Here is a 17269-nt window from a genome sequence, read left to right on the forward strand (position 1 = left end):
CTTAGGAGACCCAGCGATGCAGCTGAAGGCTGCGGACCGTCGGCCATGAGAAGTTTGCGGGGGGGGGGGCCCAGTAAGAATTTTTGCATCGGGGCCCATGAGCCTCTAGCTACGCCCCTGATACGAAGTATACCAAAGCATTATAGCAGCGATCTGAAGATCGCACAGTAAAGTCCCCTAGTGGGACTAATGAAATAAATAATACATGTAAAATAAAGATTGTTAACCCCTTCCCGCGATTGGCCGTGACTGTACGTCCGAAATCAAAGTGATTTTTCTGCAGACGGGCGTACAGTTACGCCCTGCAGATAAAGCGTGCACAGGAGCTGTGCGCTTTATCTTCAGCGGCTGTCAGCTGTTATACACAGCTGACATGCCGCTGCGATGGCTGTTAGCACCGATCGCAGCCATTTAACCCCTTCAATGCGGCTGTCAATGACGTCCGCCGCATTGAAGTGGTTGACAGAGGGAGGGAGCTCCCTCTGTACCCCCCGCGTTCGGAACAGCCTGATCTATAAAAATATCACATTATTTTTATCGCACGGTGAACACCGTAAACATTTTTAATAAAAAACAATGACAGCATTTTATTTTTTCATCATCTTGTCTGAAATTTTTTTTAATAAAAAGTGATCAAAAAGTTGCAAGTAACGCAAAATGGTATCAATAGAAACTACAGTTCGTCACGCATAAAACATCAACTAAAAAATAAAAAAGTTATGGCTGTCAGAAAATGGCGACACTAAAACATGATTTTTTTAGAAAAGAGTATTTTTATTGTGGGAACGTAGTGAAACGTAAAAAAACGATATAAATTTGGTGTCGCTGTAATCGTCTCGCCCCGCAGAATAAAGTTACCATGTTGTTTATACTGCACGGTGAACACTAAAAAAAAACAAAGTAACGTGCTGGAATGGCTGTTGTTTGGTTTCCTCATCTCCCAAAAAATGGAATAGTGATAAAAAAATCGCATGTACCCCAAAATGGAACCAATAAAAATTACAGCTTGTTCCACAAAAAACGCGCCCTCACACAGCTCCGTCAACGGAAAAATAACACGTTATGACTCTCGAAACGCAATGATGCCAAATGACGGCCCAGACTAATTTTTTAGGTCCAGTAGAATTTCACTAAATACCCCACATCGTCATTTGCTGGACCCCACAGGTGGACCTTGTAGACGCAGCAGTGATGAGGAAACTTTAGTGCCTTGTGCGGCTAATAGGGCTAGTGAAGAAATCAAAGATTAGGCAATACTGGAGCGCAGATATTTTGTATAATACCCAATAAACCCGGCCTGTGTATAAAGGATTGGTTCAAAGCGTACCACACCAATCCATGAATTATTAATTCTCCCCATTATTACATCATCCTATTATGCCCTGATGTACTCCGCCCAGCTTACATATACCCTGATGTACTCCGCCCAGCTTACATATGCCCTGATGTACTCCGCCCAGCTTACATATACCCTGATGTACTCCGCCCAGATTACATATACCCTGATGTACTCCGCCCATCTTACATATACCCTGATGTACTCCGCCCAGTTTACATATGCCCTGATGTACTCCGCCCAGCTTACATATACCCTGATGTACTCCGCCCAGCTTACATATACCCTGATGTACTCCGCCCAGATTACATATACCCTGATGTACTCCGCCCAGCTTACATATACCCTGATGTACTCCGCCCAGCTTACATATACCCTGATGTACACCGCCCAGCTTACATATATAATGATGTACTCCGCCCAGCTTTCATTAACAATGATGTAGTCCGCACAGCTTACATATGCCCTGATGTACTCCGCCCAGCTTACATATACCCTGATGTACTCCGCCCAGCTTACATATACCCTGATGTACTCCGCCCAGCTTACATATACAATGATGTACTCCGCACAGCTTACATATGCCCTGATGTACTCCGCCCAGCTTACATATACCCTGATGTACTCCGCCCAGCTTACATATAGCCTGATGTACTCGCACATATTACATATACCCTGATGTACTCCACAGTTTACATATATCCTGATGTACTACGCACAGCTTACATATATCCTGATGTACTCCGCGCATATTACATATACCCTGATGTACTCCGCACAGCTTACATATACCCTGATGTACTCCGCCCAGTTTACATATGCCCTGATGTACTCCTCACAGCTTACATATAGCCTGATGTACCCGCACATATTACATATACCCTGATGTACTCCACAGTTTACATATACCCTGATGTACTTCACAGATTACATATATCCTTATGTACTACGCATAGCTTACATATATCCTGATGTACTCCGCGCATATACCCTGATGTACTCCGCACAGCTCACATATGCCCTGATGTACTCCGCCCAGCTTACATATACCCTGATGTACTCCGCCCAGTTTACATATACCCTGATGTACTACGCCCAGCTTACATATACCCTGATGTACTCCGCCCAGTTCACATATGCCCCCACATTATAAGCTGAAATACCACTAATACACAAAGCAAAATCTGCGCTTCAAAAGCCAAATGGTGGTCCAACTGAGCCTGGCAGTGTGCCCAAACGGCAATTTATGACCACATATGGGGTATTCTGGAGAACCCGCTTAACAATTTATGGGATGTGTGTCTACGGTGGTACAAGCTGGGCACAACACATTGGGCACTGAAATGGCATATTTGTGGAAAAAACCAATTTTCAATCTGCAACATCTATTGTTTACTCATTTTTGCAAAACACTTGTGCGGTCAAAATGCTCACTACACCCCTAGATCAATTCTTTGAGGGATCTAGTTTCCAAAATGGGGTAATTTTTCGGGGGGTACCACTGTACTGGTACTATAGCTCAATGCAACCTGGTGTCAAAAAACGAATCTTATAAAATCTCCACTCCAAATACTAAATGGCGCTCTTTCTCTTTAGAGCCTTGCTGTGTGTCCAAATAGCAGTTTATGACCACGTGTGGGGTATTTCCCTACTCTGAAGAAGTTGCTTTACAAATGTTACGGTGCTTTTTCTCCATTATTTGTTGAGAAAATGAAAATGTTTTAACTAATGCTGTGTCTTATTGGAAAATAATGTAATTTTTCATTTTCACTGCCCATTTCTAATAAAATATATGAGACACCTGTGGGGTCAAAATGCTCACTACACCCCTACATGAATTCCTCAATGGGTGTAGTTTGCCAAATGGAGTCACTTTTGGGTAGCTTCCACTGTACTGCTACCTAAGGGGCTTTGCAAAAGCGACATGGTGCAGAAAAACCAATCCAGCAATATCTGCTCTCCAAAAGCCAAATGGCGCTCCTTCCCTTCTGAGCCCTGATGTGTATTCATACAGTACTTTATAACCACATATGGGGTATTGCCGTACTCTGGAGAAATTGCTTTACAAATGTTACAGTGATTTTTCTCCTTTATTTGATAAGAAAATGAAACATTTTTACCTAAAGCTACGTCTTAGTGGAAAAAAATGACATTTTTCATGTTTACTGCCCAATTCTAATGAAATCTATGGAACACCTGGGGGGGTCAAAATGCTCACTACACCCCTAGATTAATTCCTCTAGGGGTGTAGTTTCCCAAATGGAGTCACTTTTGGGGGGTTTCCACTGTACTGGTACCTTAGGAGCTTTACAAATGCGACATGATGCCGAGAAATCAAACCAGCAAAATCTGTACTTCAAAAGCTAAATGGCGTGCCTTCCTTTCTGAGTCCTGCCACTTCCCCAAACAGCCGTTTATGACCACATGTTGGGTATTTCTGTACTCTGGAGATGTTGCTTTACAAATGTTGGGGTGCTTTTCATCATTTATTTGTTGAAAAAAATAAACATTTTGAGGTAAAGCTACATCTTATTGAAAAATAATGTAATTTTTCATTTTCACTGCCCAATTTTAATGAAATCTATGAAACACCTGTGGGGTCAAAATGCTCATTACACCCCTAGATTAATTCCACAAGGGGTGTAGTTTCCTAAATGGAGTCACTTTTGGGGGGGGTTTCCATTGTACTGGTACCTTAGGAGCTTTACAAATGCGACATGGTGCAGAGAAATAAATCCAGCAAAATCAGCGCTCCAAAAGCTAAATGGCGTGCCTTCCCTTCTGAGTCCTTCCGCTTGTCCAAACAGCAGTTTATGACCACATGTTTGGTATTTCCGTACTCTGGAGAAGTTGCTTTACAAATCTTGGGGTGCTTTTCCTCATTTATTTGTTTAAAAAAATAAAATTTGGAGATAAAGCTACATGGTATTGGAAAATAATGTAATTTTTCATTTTCACTGCCCAATTCTAATGAAATCTATGAAAAACCTGTGAGGTCAAAATGCTCACTAGATAAATTCCTCAAGGAGTTTAGTTTCCAAAATGGGGTATTTTTTGGGGTGTTTCCTTTGTTTCGGCACCACAAGACCTCTTCTAACCTGACATGGTGCCTGAAATATAATCTAAGAAAAGGAAGGCCCTAAAATCCTCTAGGTGCTCCTTTGCTTCTGAGGCCGGTATTTCAGTCCAGTAGCGCACTAGGGCCACATGTGGGATATTTAAAAAAACTGCAGAATCAGGGCAATAAATATTCAGTTGTGCTTCTCCGGTAAAAACCTTCAGTATTACAGGAAAAATGGATTACAATGGAATTTCTGCAAAAAAAATGAAATTTGTAAAGTTCCCCGCTACTTTGCTTTAATTCCTGTGATACGCCTAAAGGGTTAAAAAAACTTTGTGAATGCTGTTTTGAATACTTTGAGGGGTGCAGTTTTTAAAGTGGGATGATTTTTGGGGGTTTCTAATATATAAGGCCCTCAAACCCTCACAACTGAACGTTCCCTAAAAAAATGGGCTTTTGAAATTTTCTTGAAAATGTGAGAAATTGCTGCTAAAATTATAAGCCTTGTAACGTCCTAGAAAAATAAAAGCATGTTCAAAAAACGATGCAAATATAAAGTAGACATATTGCAAAAGTTAGCTAGTAACTATTTTGTGTGATATAACTATCTGTCTTACAAGCAGATACATTTGAATTTAGAAAATGCTAATTTTTTGAAAGTTTTCTTAAAATTTTGGTGTTTTTCACACAAAAATATTGAATATATCGACCAAATTTTTTCACTAACATAAAGTACAATATGTCACGAGAAAACAATCTCAGAATCGCTTGGATGGGTAAAAGCATTCCCGAGTTATTACCACATAAAGTGACACACGTCAGATTTAAAAAATGAGGCTCAGTCATTTGGTCCAAAAGTGGCTCAGCCCTGAAGGGGTTAATAAAAATTACAGTAAAAAAAATAAATAAAACCATTTTTTTCCATAAAAAGTGGTCTTATTTAGTAAAAGTGTAAAAAATAAATAAAAGTACACATATATGGTATCGCCACGACCGTAATGACTCCATTAATAAAGTTAATATGTAATTTAAACTGCAAGGTGAACACCGTAAAAAAAAAACGCAAAAAACAATGGCGAAATTGAAATTTTTTTCCATTGCCCTCCAAAAAGTCATAAAAATGAATTAATAAGTCCCATGCACCCCAAAACAGTACCAATCAAAACTACGTCTCATCCCGCAGAAAACAAGCCCAAAAAAAATCACTACATTGAGGGAAACATAAAAAAGTTACGGCTCTTGGAAAGCAACGATGCAAAAAACTAATTATTTTAGTTCAAAAGTGTTTTTATTGTGCAAAAGTCGTAAAACATAAAAAACCTCTACATATGTGGTATCGCCATAATCGTACCGACCCATAGAATAAAGGTAACATGCTACTTACGCCGCACAGTGAACGGCGTCAATTTAAAAACGCATAGAACAATGGTGGAATTTGAGTTTTTTTTATAATCTCCCCAAAAAAAGTTAATAAAAGTTAATAAAAAAATTATATGTACCCAAAAATGGTGCTATTAAAAAGTACAACTAATTCCGCAAAAAACAAGTCCTCATACAGCTGTGTAGACAAAAAAATATAAAAGTTATAGCTCTTTGAATGTGACTATAGAAAAACAAATAAAATAGCTTGGTCATTAGGGCCTAAAATGGCCTGGTCACTAAGGGGTTAACGTCAGTTAGCACACTATAAATACATTTGCAGTAGCTCCACCTACTGGCGACTGCCGGTAGCTTTCCACTGAAATGTAGTAACCAGGACATGAGTCTAAGGCTTGAAGGCACATTTGAGGCACATTTGAGGCACATTTTCCTCTCCCTCCACTCCGATTTTCGCAGCGTTTTTCGCCCATGGCCATTGAGCGCCGCGGGCATAAAACACCGTGAAATACGCTTTCTCTGCCTCCCATTGAAGTCAATGGGAGGTCAGAGGCATAAACGGCCGAAGATAGGGCATGTCGCTTCTTTTTCCCGCTAGGCAGTTTTACTGCTCGCGGGAAAAAGACGCCGACGCCTCCCATTGAAATCAATGGGAGGAAATTTAGGGGCGCTTTTGACGAGTTTTGCGGCGCGGTTTCCGTGTCAAAAAACTCGTAAAAAAACTCTGTGTGAACTTAGCCTAAAATGTTCTTTACACAGGACGATTATCGGGCAGACAAGTGTTCATATAACGCTCGTTGCTGATAATTGCGCTGTGTAAAAAGAGCAGCGATCCGCAGATGAACGAGCAAACACCCAATCATCTGCTGGTCGTATCGTTTTAAAAAAATGAAATATTATTGTTGTCGGCAGCGCATCTCCCTGTGTAAACAGAGAAACGCGCTGCCGACGTGATAATAACGTATGGGGACGAGCGATTGGAGTAACGACCTGTGATCGCAATGGGGTCACTTTACGCCTTGATCATCTATGCAGGTTCAAATTAGGTGGGGGGGTGCAAGCTCGGAGAAGTAAAGACACACTGAGACCAAGTTCTCAAAGTAATACTTCTAATTTATTGAACTACAACGTTCATACTTATAGCAACAGACGAACAAAGAACATTCCATAACATATGAGTCATCTGTATATTCAAGCCTTACGGCTTCCTTTCCCATAAAAGCTCATTGGTGGAGCACCAGGTATTCCCTTATGTTTCCTTTATGCTTAGGGGGGTGGTCAAGTGATTGACCACCATCTGTTTGCAATTTCAAGGGACGACAGAGCATCTGCAAACTATTTCTTCTCTTAACCTTTCTAAAATACCCATTATTCTGTATAGTCATAAGAGCATTAACCATTTATCTCTCACAAATTCCCCCTTTTGTGATTTTAACCATCTTATCTCTTAAAGGAACAGTGTCATCACAATTTTTTTTTTAATATGTTAAAGTTGTTAGTGCTTTATTAAAAACGTTTATATTTATTTGTGTGTTTGTGTTTTACTTTTTCTTATTTTTACACTTTTTCTTCCCTATGGGGGCTGCCATTTTTTTTTCCATTTCTGTATGTGTCGATTAACGACACATACAGACATGGAATACGGCAGCCACAGTCTCATAGGGACTGCGAACGGGTCCCGTCCTATCCACTTCTGTGTACGCCGCCTGTGTGGGAGCTGCGCATGCGCCGCTCCCACACAGTCCAATTTGAAATGCGCGCCGTCCGGCGCCATTTTCCTGTGGACGGGAAGTCGCGGCCGGACAGTAAGATAACTACTTCCGGTCGCGGCTTCCAGACTTGTGCACTTGGACCAGCGGCAGCAGACGGAGCGGACGGGCCGGAGGGAGCCGCGGCGGCAGGAGCAGGTAAGAGATTTCTATGTATGTTCGTGTTTGTGTACGTTTACTACTGTATGTAAACCTACTACACTGTGTGTTAGCTCAAAAAATGGCGACACACAGTGTAGGAGGTTAGACCGTTCAAACCCCTCGTTTATCTCGGCACTAGCCAGGATAAAGGAGGGGGGGGGATGCTGAGAGCTCACTAGAGCGAGGGCTTTTTACCCAATTTTGCAATGCTGCAATTTTGGGAATAGCTCCATCTAGTGACCAGCAATGGGAAATATTATAAATTAGAATTAATTTATAATATTTCCTGACTCGTGAAAAAAATAAAAAAAATTTGAACAATGTTTAATCACCTACACACTAAATGTTTAATTAAAAAAAAACAAACATGTTTTTCTGGCAACACATTCCCTTTAAACTCACAACATCCGTCTCTGCTCATAGTGTATAGGTCTTCGAGAAAAAGCATTTCTTATCTTACAAAAAGCATAACAATTGAAACATGTAAGTAGTACAAATAATATCATCATACAGATTAAAGGTTGAAACAATACGTGTAATATTGTAGTGGCTGTAGGGGAAAATCCTGTGAAAATATCATACCAGTGGTGGGCACTAACATCCTTTATGGCTGAGGATAAATGCACTATTTTTCCTGAAGCTATAGTGGCCAATACTTTTACTTTATTTAAGGTTACATTGTGTTATTTTATTAATTTGTGGACATCTTGTGATTTTTGTAATACCCTTCTTAGTTCTTCTAACTGTAAACTAAAATTGCTATAAGGTAGTGGTTCAGGAACCCATATTGTAGACATCATTTCTTCTAGGGTGGGCAAGAAGACTACCGTATCATTACCCCAATTCAAATGGGTCACATTATACAAACACCCTGAGAATGGACTGGTGACATTAAATTGTTTAAGTGTCTTTAGGTCATCCGTTATGAGACATACATGCAAAGGGCCTACTTCTATATATATTCTCAATTGTGAAGCAGGGATAACTGTGAGAGGACAAACATTATCTTGATGCTGCATCAAACAGGGTTCATATATTCCTGATTGCTGATTACACACATACCCCTGTTCCGTCAATTGGCATAGGTCAATGTCAACAGTCGTGTTTTGTGAACTTATGTGAGTTCCCTTTATCTCTGGTATCCAGTACTGTCCTTCAAACATAACTGGGTCTATCATCACCATAGGCATAACTATAAATTTGCATAACAATGTAGCGCTTTTTACCTTGAAAGCTATTAGTCTACCAGCACACCAAGTGGGAGTGCATTAATTATGTTCGGGTTGCAACAATAACCAAGTATCATCCACTCTTTCTACCGGTAGAATATCTGTCCACTGTCTTACGTGTGTGCTGAATAATTTTGATTTAAAATCATCCATCTATTCTCTTTGCCATATTGTTTTGAGAGTACATACAGTCCAATTTGCAAACGCTGAGATATTCTCCATGGTTCTATATTGCACTAGCATAGATTCGTTAAAAACATTTAAAAACAGCTGATCTATTTTGAGACCACTCTGTTGGATAGCAAAACTCGTAGGCAACCATGTAGCTCCTACGCGTAAGGCTGTTGCTGTGTCGTCTCCTACTGAACCAAGTTTATTCATGACTGTTTCTAACTGTATACCATTCAATACTCCCAGTCCCGTTCCTACCCCTCCTAACATTGTGTCATACCATTCTCTCTTTATTCTAGTGTGACAATCTGGGGGTTTAGGGAAGGAGATATTGAAATGTATATTCTTCCTTTGTTCTTGAGTAACAGCATTCTTACATGTATGTGGTATTCTTTCTAAACTTTGTTCGGTTATGTGTGGCTTATGTTCATCATGTAAAATTTCAATTGATAATACAAAAATCGTTCCGTTACTTATTTCTGATGCATTGGTACAGAGTATTCTATTCATACCTCGTGTAACAAATACAGTTTCATTTACCTTATCACATCCTTTTACACTTTCATTATAGTAGTCTCTTCGTTGTATCGTTTGTTTTTCCAAATATTTCTGCACAAAATGTTTGTCAGTGTTAATGCATCAAATAAGCAATTTACTTGACGCCTGGGTAATCGTGACATTTGGCTGTTCCCCATATTTTAGGTGTAAGTACCCACTCCTTCCCATTGGTCCTGACTTAAAGAGGCTCTGTCACCAGATTTTGCAACCCTATCTGCTACTGCAGCAGATCGGCGCTGCAATGTAGATTACAGTAACGTTTTTATTTTTAAAAAACGAGCATTTTTGGCCAAGTTATGACCATTTTTGTATTTATGCAAATGAGGCTTGCAAAAGTCCAACTGGGCGTGTTTAAAGTAAAAGTCCAACTGGGAGTGTATTATGTGCGTACATCGGGGCGTTTTTACTTCTTTTACTAGCTGGGCGTTCTGACGAGAAGTATCATCCACTTCTCTTCAGAACGCCCAGCTTCTGGCAGTGCAGACACAGAGCGTGTTCTCGAGAGATCACGCTGTGACGTCACTCACTTCCTGCCCCAGGTCCTGCATCGTGTCGGACGAGCGAGGACACATCGGCACCAGAGGCTACAGTTGATTCTGCAGCAGCATCGGCGTTTGCAGGTAAGTAGCTACATCGACTTACCTGCAAACGCCGATGCTGCTGCAGAATCAAATGTAGCCTCTGGTGCCGATGTGTCCGACACGATGCAGGACCTGGGGCAGGAAGTGAGTGACGTCACAGCGTGATCTCTCGAGAACACGGCTGTGTCTGCACTGCCAGAAGCTGGGCGTTCTGAAGAGAAGTGGATGATACTTTTCGTCAGAACGCCCAGCTAGTAAAAGAAGTAAACACACCCCGATGTACGCACATAATACACGCCCAGTTGTACTTTTACTTTAAACACGCCCAGTTGGACTTTTGCAAGCCTCATTTGCATAAATACAAAAATGGTCATAACTTGGCCAAAAATGCTCGTTTTTTTAAAAATAAAAACGTTAATGTAATCTACATTGCAGCGCCGATCTGCTGCAATAGCAGATAGGGGTTGCAAAATCTGGTGACAGAGCCTCTTTAAAAGTTCCTGCTGTGGTTGTCCAATTGGCAATCAAACACCTGGTATTTTCTTGACATGTAAAATTGCCTTGTTTCCGTGTCCTTGTAGCATTGTTCCAACTCATTGTGAACATTTTTCCCTGGCCTTCCCCTTGTATTTTTACCACAGGGGTTGCTGTCCATACATTGTGTAACATCATAAAAACAGTAATTATCGCAACAACCGAGAAAAGCTTCATCTTGACTTCTCTGTCCTTCGTCTTTGGCGCTTCTTCAGATTCTTCTGATAGTATCAGGACCTTTTTACAGTGGCTGGCATGTATCCAACTGGGTTTTCCTTCTAGCTTTACTGAGGTGCTTGTAACGAGCAAAACTTGAAAAGGACCATCAAACCGTGGCTCAAGGCTCCGCCTCACGTGTCTTTTGACAACAACCCAATCTCCTGGTTCTAGCTTATGCGCGCCGGCAACCGATTCTGGGTCTGGAATGGAAGAAAATACTTGTGCATGCACCTTGGTCAATTGTTTGTTCAGGGTTGATACATAGTCAGTTAACCTACCATACTGCATCTGGAGCACCTGTGGAAAATAACATCCTAGTCTGGGAGCCGATCCAAATAAGATCTCATACGGGCTGAGACCTGTTCTTTTTGTGGGCGTGTATCTTACTGAGAACAAGGCTAATGGTAGACACTCGGTTCATGGTTTCCCGGTTTCTACCATAGCTTTTTGGATTTTCAATTTGAGAGTCCCGTTTAATCTCTCAACCTTACCACTACTTTGCGGATGGTATGGTGTGTGGAATGCTTGGTTTATACCTAACGAAGATAAAACATTGTTCATGATTTCACCCGTAAAGTGTGTTCCTCTGTCGCTTTCAATTACTTCCGGCACTCCATCACTCCATATCTGCAGACCACTTCATTTATCAGCTTCTTGGCTGTGGCTACTGCTGTAGCTTTGGTGACTGGAAAAGCTTCTGGCCATCCTGAAAAGAGATCAATACAAACAAGCACATACTCATAGGTACCAACTTTGGGTAGTTGAATATAGTCTATCTGCAGTCTCTGGAACGGATATATAGGTCTGGGTGTGTGCTTCTGTGGTACTTTTACAGTTCTTCCAATATTATTTGTTGCACAGATCATGCATCCTTGTTTAAAACTGCTGGCCATCACACTAAGGGCAGATTCACACGAACGTTGCGTTTTTGCGCGCGCAAACAACGCAGCGTTTTGCGAGCGCAAAAACCATTTGACAGCTGCGTGTGTCATGCGTGTCTGATGCGCGGCTGCGTGATTTTCGCGCAGCCGGCATCATAGAGATGAGGCTTGTCAACGCCCGTCACTGTCCAAGGTGCTGAAAGAGCTAAATCTTTCAGCACCCTCGACAGTGAATGCCGAACACAACAGCGAAAAACCTGTAAAAAAAAAAGATAAAGTTCCTACTTACCGAGAACTTCCCGGCCGTTGCCTTGGTGACGCGTCCTTGGTGACGCGTCCTTGGTGACGCGCCTCTCTTGACATCGGGCCCCACCTCCCTGGATGACGCAGCAGTCCAAGTGACCGCTGCAGCCTGTGATTGGCTGCAGCCTGTGCTTGGCCTGTGATTGGCTGGAGCTGTCACTTGAACTGAAGTGTCATCCCGGGAGGTCGGACTGCAGGAAGGAGACAGGAGTAATCGGTAAGTTAGAACTTCGGTTTTTTTTACAGGTTAATGTATTTTGGGATCGCAAGTCACTGTCCATGGTGCTGAAACAGTTTAACTCTTTCAGCACCATGGACAGTGACTATCTCCTGACGTCGCGTACCGATAATTTTTTTGCCGGGATCGGCCAAAACGAGTTTGGCCGAACCCGGTGAAGTTCGGTACGCTTGTCCGGCTTCGCTCATCGCAAAGACACTCCGTTTGGATGTTCGGTTTTCATTCATCCTTTTCACTGCTGTTGCGCGAATCACGCTCGTCCCACGGAAGTGCTTCCGTGTGGTGCGCGTGATTTTCACGCACCCATTGACTTCAATGGGTGCGTGATGCGCGAAATACGCAGAGTTATTGAACCTGTCGCGCTTTTTGCGCAGCAGACAAACGCTGCGCAAAAAGCACGGACTGTCTGTACTGCCCCATAGACTTGTATTGGTCCATGCGTGCCGCGTGAAAACCACGCGGCCCGCACGGACCGAATACACGCTCGTGTGAATCCCCCCTAAACCCTGGGGCATACCACACCTTGTTTACCAAGTCCATCATTGCCGTTTTTGATTGGTGAGTCGCTCCATGTGTTATTTGGGCCATCATTGGGAACATTGTCTTAGGCAGGCACAGTTTATTCTGGCATTGCCAGAGGCCATCTTTTCGTAGCGTTGCTCCTTGGGCCGTCCACTTGTCTTTTTCTTCTTTTGTTGCTTGTCCTTGAAGTTTTTGCAGTAGTTCCGGGCTTACAGCTGGTCTTGTTTCCTCTGGATCTTTTATCTGACATACGGCTGCTAACACGGGTAGCTTCTGTGCTGCTTGCTTTGCCGCTTCGTCTGCCAGGGCATTTCCCCTTGCTTCTGGTGTGTTGGCCGTAGTGTGAGCTTTTATCTTTATTACTGCTACCTCAGTTGGTAATAATAAAGACTCCATCAAATACTTTACGAAATCCGCATTCTTAACTGGGGTACCTGCTGAAGTCAAAAATTGTCTTGCCCTCCATATGGGGCCATAATCGTGTGCAATCCCAAATGCATACCGAGAGTCAGTGTAGATATTTGCTGTTTTACCTGTGGCCTGATGGCAGGCTTGGGCAAGTGCTTTTAGTTCTGCTTCTTGTGCGGAGCATGAGGCCGGTAAGGATGCTGTTTCAAGTACGGTATGTTCTGTGGTGACTGCATAGCCTGTGAAGAAAGAACCTTGCACACAATACCGTGAACCATCCACAAAGAGTATCAGGTCTGGATTTTGGAGTGGGGTATCTTTCACATGTGCGAACCCCACTGTTTCCTGGGCCATAAGGGCCATACAATCATGTTCTTCAGTATCCGGTAGATATTCCGACCATACTTTACCTGTCTCTACTCCCCCTTGCTCCAGAGGCAGTAAGGTAGCTGGGTTCAAAGTGGTACACCTATGGAGTGTGACCTGCTCAGGAAGAAGAAGCGCACAGGTTAATCTTAGATGTCTGGCAGTGGACAAATGCTTAGGTTGTACTTGAGTTAGAATAGCAGTAATATCATGGGGGGCATATATCTGTACAGGAAATGCTAATACGAGATCAGACGCTTTATTCAACATAAGATTAACTGCAATAATAGCTCATACACAGGATGGGGATCCACGGGCAACCGGGTCAAGCCTAGCTGAATAGTAGGCAACTGGGCGCTGTTGTGGACCATGTGCTTTCGTAAGTACAGACGTGGCATGGCCATTTTGTTCAGTACAATATAGTCTAAAAATCTTGTCATAATTGGGGGTCCCGAGAGCTGGGGCTGTCTGGACCACCAATTTCAAAGTGTGGAAGTTCTCTTCAGCTTCGGGCGTAAGGTGGAAAGGCTGGCTACTGAGGCAGTCATACAGAGGCTGCATGAGAATGGATGCGGAACGAATCCATGGTCTGCAGTAAGAGACTAAACCTAAAAATGTACGTAAAGCATTTAAAGATTTTGGAACTGGTATTTGTACAATAGTTTCTACTCTGCTGTGTGTGAGATGCCTCGTGCCTTGTGCTACACAGTGTCCTAAAAATACAACTTGAGTACAACAAAATTGCAATTTATCTTTAGAGGCCTTGCACCCATTTTCCGCTAAAAACTTCAACAGTGATACCGAAGCTTGGATACACGCTTCGGAAGAGGGACAGCAAAGAAGTAAATCATCGACATACTGCAATAATACAACATCCGGTGGTGGCAGCCAATCGGTTAATACTGTTTTCATAGCAGCCGTATAAGCACTGGGTGATTTGTGGGCACCTTGAGGTAGAACGGTCCATGCATATTGTTTGCCTTGATGTGTGAATGCAAAAAGGTATTGGCAATCAGTATGTAGAGGGACTGAAAAGAATGCATTTGCAAGGTCCACCACCGTAAAATGAGAGGCGGTAGGTGGAATCTGGGCTAAGAGCACATGAGGGTTTGGAACAATGGGCGTATTAAATACAGTGGCTGCATTTACTGCCCTAAGGTCTTGAACCATTCTATATTTAGTGGGCTGCCCTTTGTCTGATTTCTTCTTGACTGGATACAGTGGGGTGTTACAGGGGGAGACTATTTCCACCAGAACTCCTGCATTCAGAAAATCTTTTATGCTATCCGAGATAGCGTCTGATTGAGCCTGGCTGAGAGGATATTGCTTTTTCTGGGGCAGTGGGTGGCCAGGTTTTAGTTGTACAGTGACAGGGGGTACTGGCAGAACTCCTACGTCCGTAGGGCTTTTCGACCATAAAACATGAGGTATATGTTTTAAATGGTGATGTTGTTCTACTGGAGTATACACGTGGACTCCTACTGGCGGTCGGTCTTCCCATGGATCTGTATCACAGGCTGCTATAAGACACAGCTCTTCATCATTTAAACTACCGGTCAACTTGACCGTACCATCTGGAAGATATTCTATGTGGGCTTGTAATTTCTGCAACAAATCTGCACCTAATAGCCAGACGGGAGTTGATTGGCTAGCAACTAATCTAGTGACCAGAGACCGATGTGGGCCAAAATGTAGGGTGACGGGTTTTGTCACTTGATTATTCGTTATACTTCCTCCTACGCCTATGCATTCCTGATAATCTGGGGATAGGAGGTCTGAAGGGACGTGTGCAGTTTTTATGACAGTGGTGGCTGCTCCCGTGTCTATTAAGAATGGAATCGGGGTTCCATCATTAATACTCAAAGGAACTGTAGGGGCAGGTCCTAAAGTTACTGATTGTATTAGGACCACTGCACTTTCCCTGGGGTTGCCACTGTCCTATGCTTGATATGTTTGTATCTGTTGGTCACTAGGTGGGGCCGTGGGTATGTTTCCTTCGGTCTGTCTGGGGCGCTTTGGGCCTCTACAATTTCTGGCAATATGCCCTGTCTTTTGACAGTTGTAACATATTATTTCCCTAAGGGGGATCTATTCTGTGTCCCCTGTGGGTTCTGGTATATTCCTACCCCCGTGGTCTGCTTTTTACGCTGAGTCTGGGCTTTTAATCCCTGCTCCACTCCCTGAGCTACCTTCAGCAAATCTCTAGGGTCTAGACTACGATATTCTGGTCTGGCCGTTTTCAGCCCGTCTTGTATGGGTCTTTTTAATCCTTCCACAAAACTACTAGTAAGCAGTCTACAGTCCAAAGGGTTTCGTTCTCGATACCCCATGTTCTTCCAGCTTGTCTGGAGCCTAGTGAAGAATTTCTCCACCGTTTCTGAGTTTTCCTGAGTGAGGTCCGTTAGATTTACTCCTAACTCGGCTTGCTTGTGAGTTGCCCACTCTTTTAGTTGTATCACCAGTTGATTCCCTGAATCCTCACTCTGTCTCCATTCCTCCCCTCCCGCTAGGGGTTCTAAGTGATCAAATACTGTGGCACTATATCCTCCCATTTTTGTATGTATCAATTGTGCTAGGTCTTGTCAGGTTGCTTTGTACATACTCTGTATCTGTTCTAGATATCTATAGAAGGGTATGGGTTCTGCCTCTGGATCCGGGGCTTTTTGGACTAGTATAAGTGCATCCCTGGGATTCCAGGGTTTGTACTTATATTCCCTTTTCCTAATTTTCTTATCTGCCTCGCTAGCGTATATGTTGGTCAGTACCTGGAGCTTGGAGGCTACTGCATTCAGCGCCTCTTTAGCGTCTTTCCCCACTGGTATATTCCTCCCTTCATCCATCTGGTCTTGGAGGGTTTGGAGCTGCCTTTCTCTTTCTTGTTCCTCTCTTTTTGCCTTGTCCTTCCTGTTTTGCTCTTTTTGCTCCTCTTCATCTTCCTCATCCCCTCCATCTGCTCCTCTATTTGCTTTTCCTGCCCTAGTAATTACCCCTGCTGGTGCTAACACCACTGGGGCCATTCCCGCAACCTGCTTATATGGTTCCGGTATATGCGTGGGGGCAGGCGCAAAAGGGTTGTTGTTCGAGTATCCTGGCACTACTGGGTATATACCTAGAGGATTTTTGTCCCTAGGTCTGGGAGCGCCGCATGCATAACATACATCCCTCCACTCCAGGTTCTGAGAACCGCACCTAAAACACGTCCATCCTTCTGGACCATTTGCCGTTCTGTCTCCATACCCCGGGGGTCTACCTACCTTCTCTGTCCTTTTTCCTGGATTTTCATTATAGCAATCATAATAAAACTTTTTCTTACATTCTGTTTCCATGCATCCCCCTGCGTTACTTCCTCTGACACCTTCTTCCATGATTCGGCTTTCTCCGTCAACCCTTTATCTTTCAGCCATCCTCGCTTTGTGTCACAACATTCATTCCATTTGTCTGCATCTAACCATCCATGGGATTCTAGACCACATGCTTTCATTAATTTTTTTGTTCCCTGTGTCACCTTTTTACCTTCTCTTTCTGCTACTACCTGTTTGGCGGTTTGTCCTTTGGGGTGTTCATCTTTAAAGAGG

This window comes from Rhinoderma darwinii, chromosome 4 (assembly GCF_050947455.1).
Source record: "Rhinoderma darwinii isolate aRhiDar2 chromosome 4, aRhiDar2.hap1, whole genome shotgun sequence".
Lineage (NCBI taxonomy): Eukaryota > Metazoa > Chordata > Amphibia > Anura > Rhinodermatidae > Rhinoderma > Rhinoderma darwinii.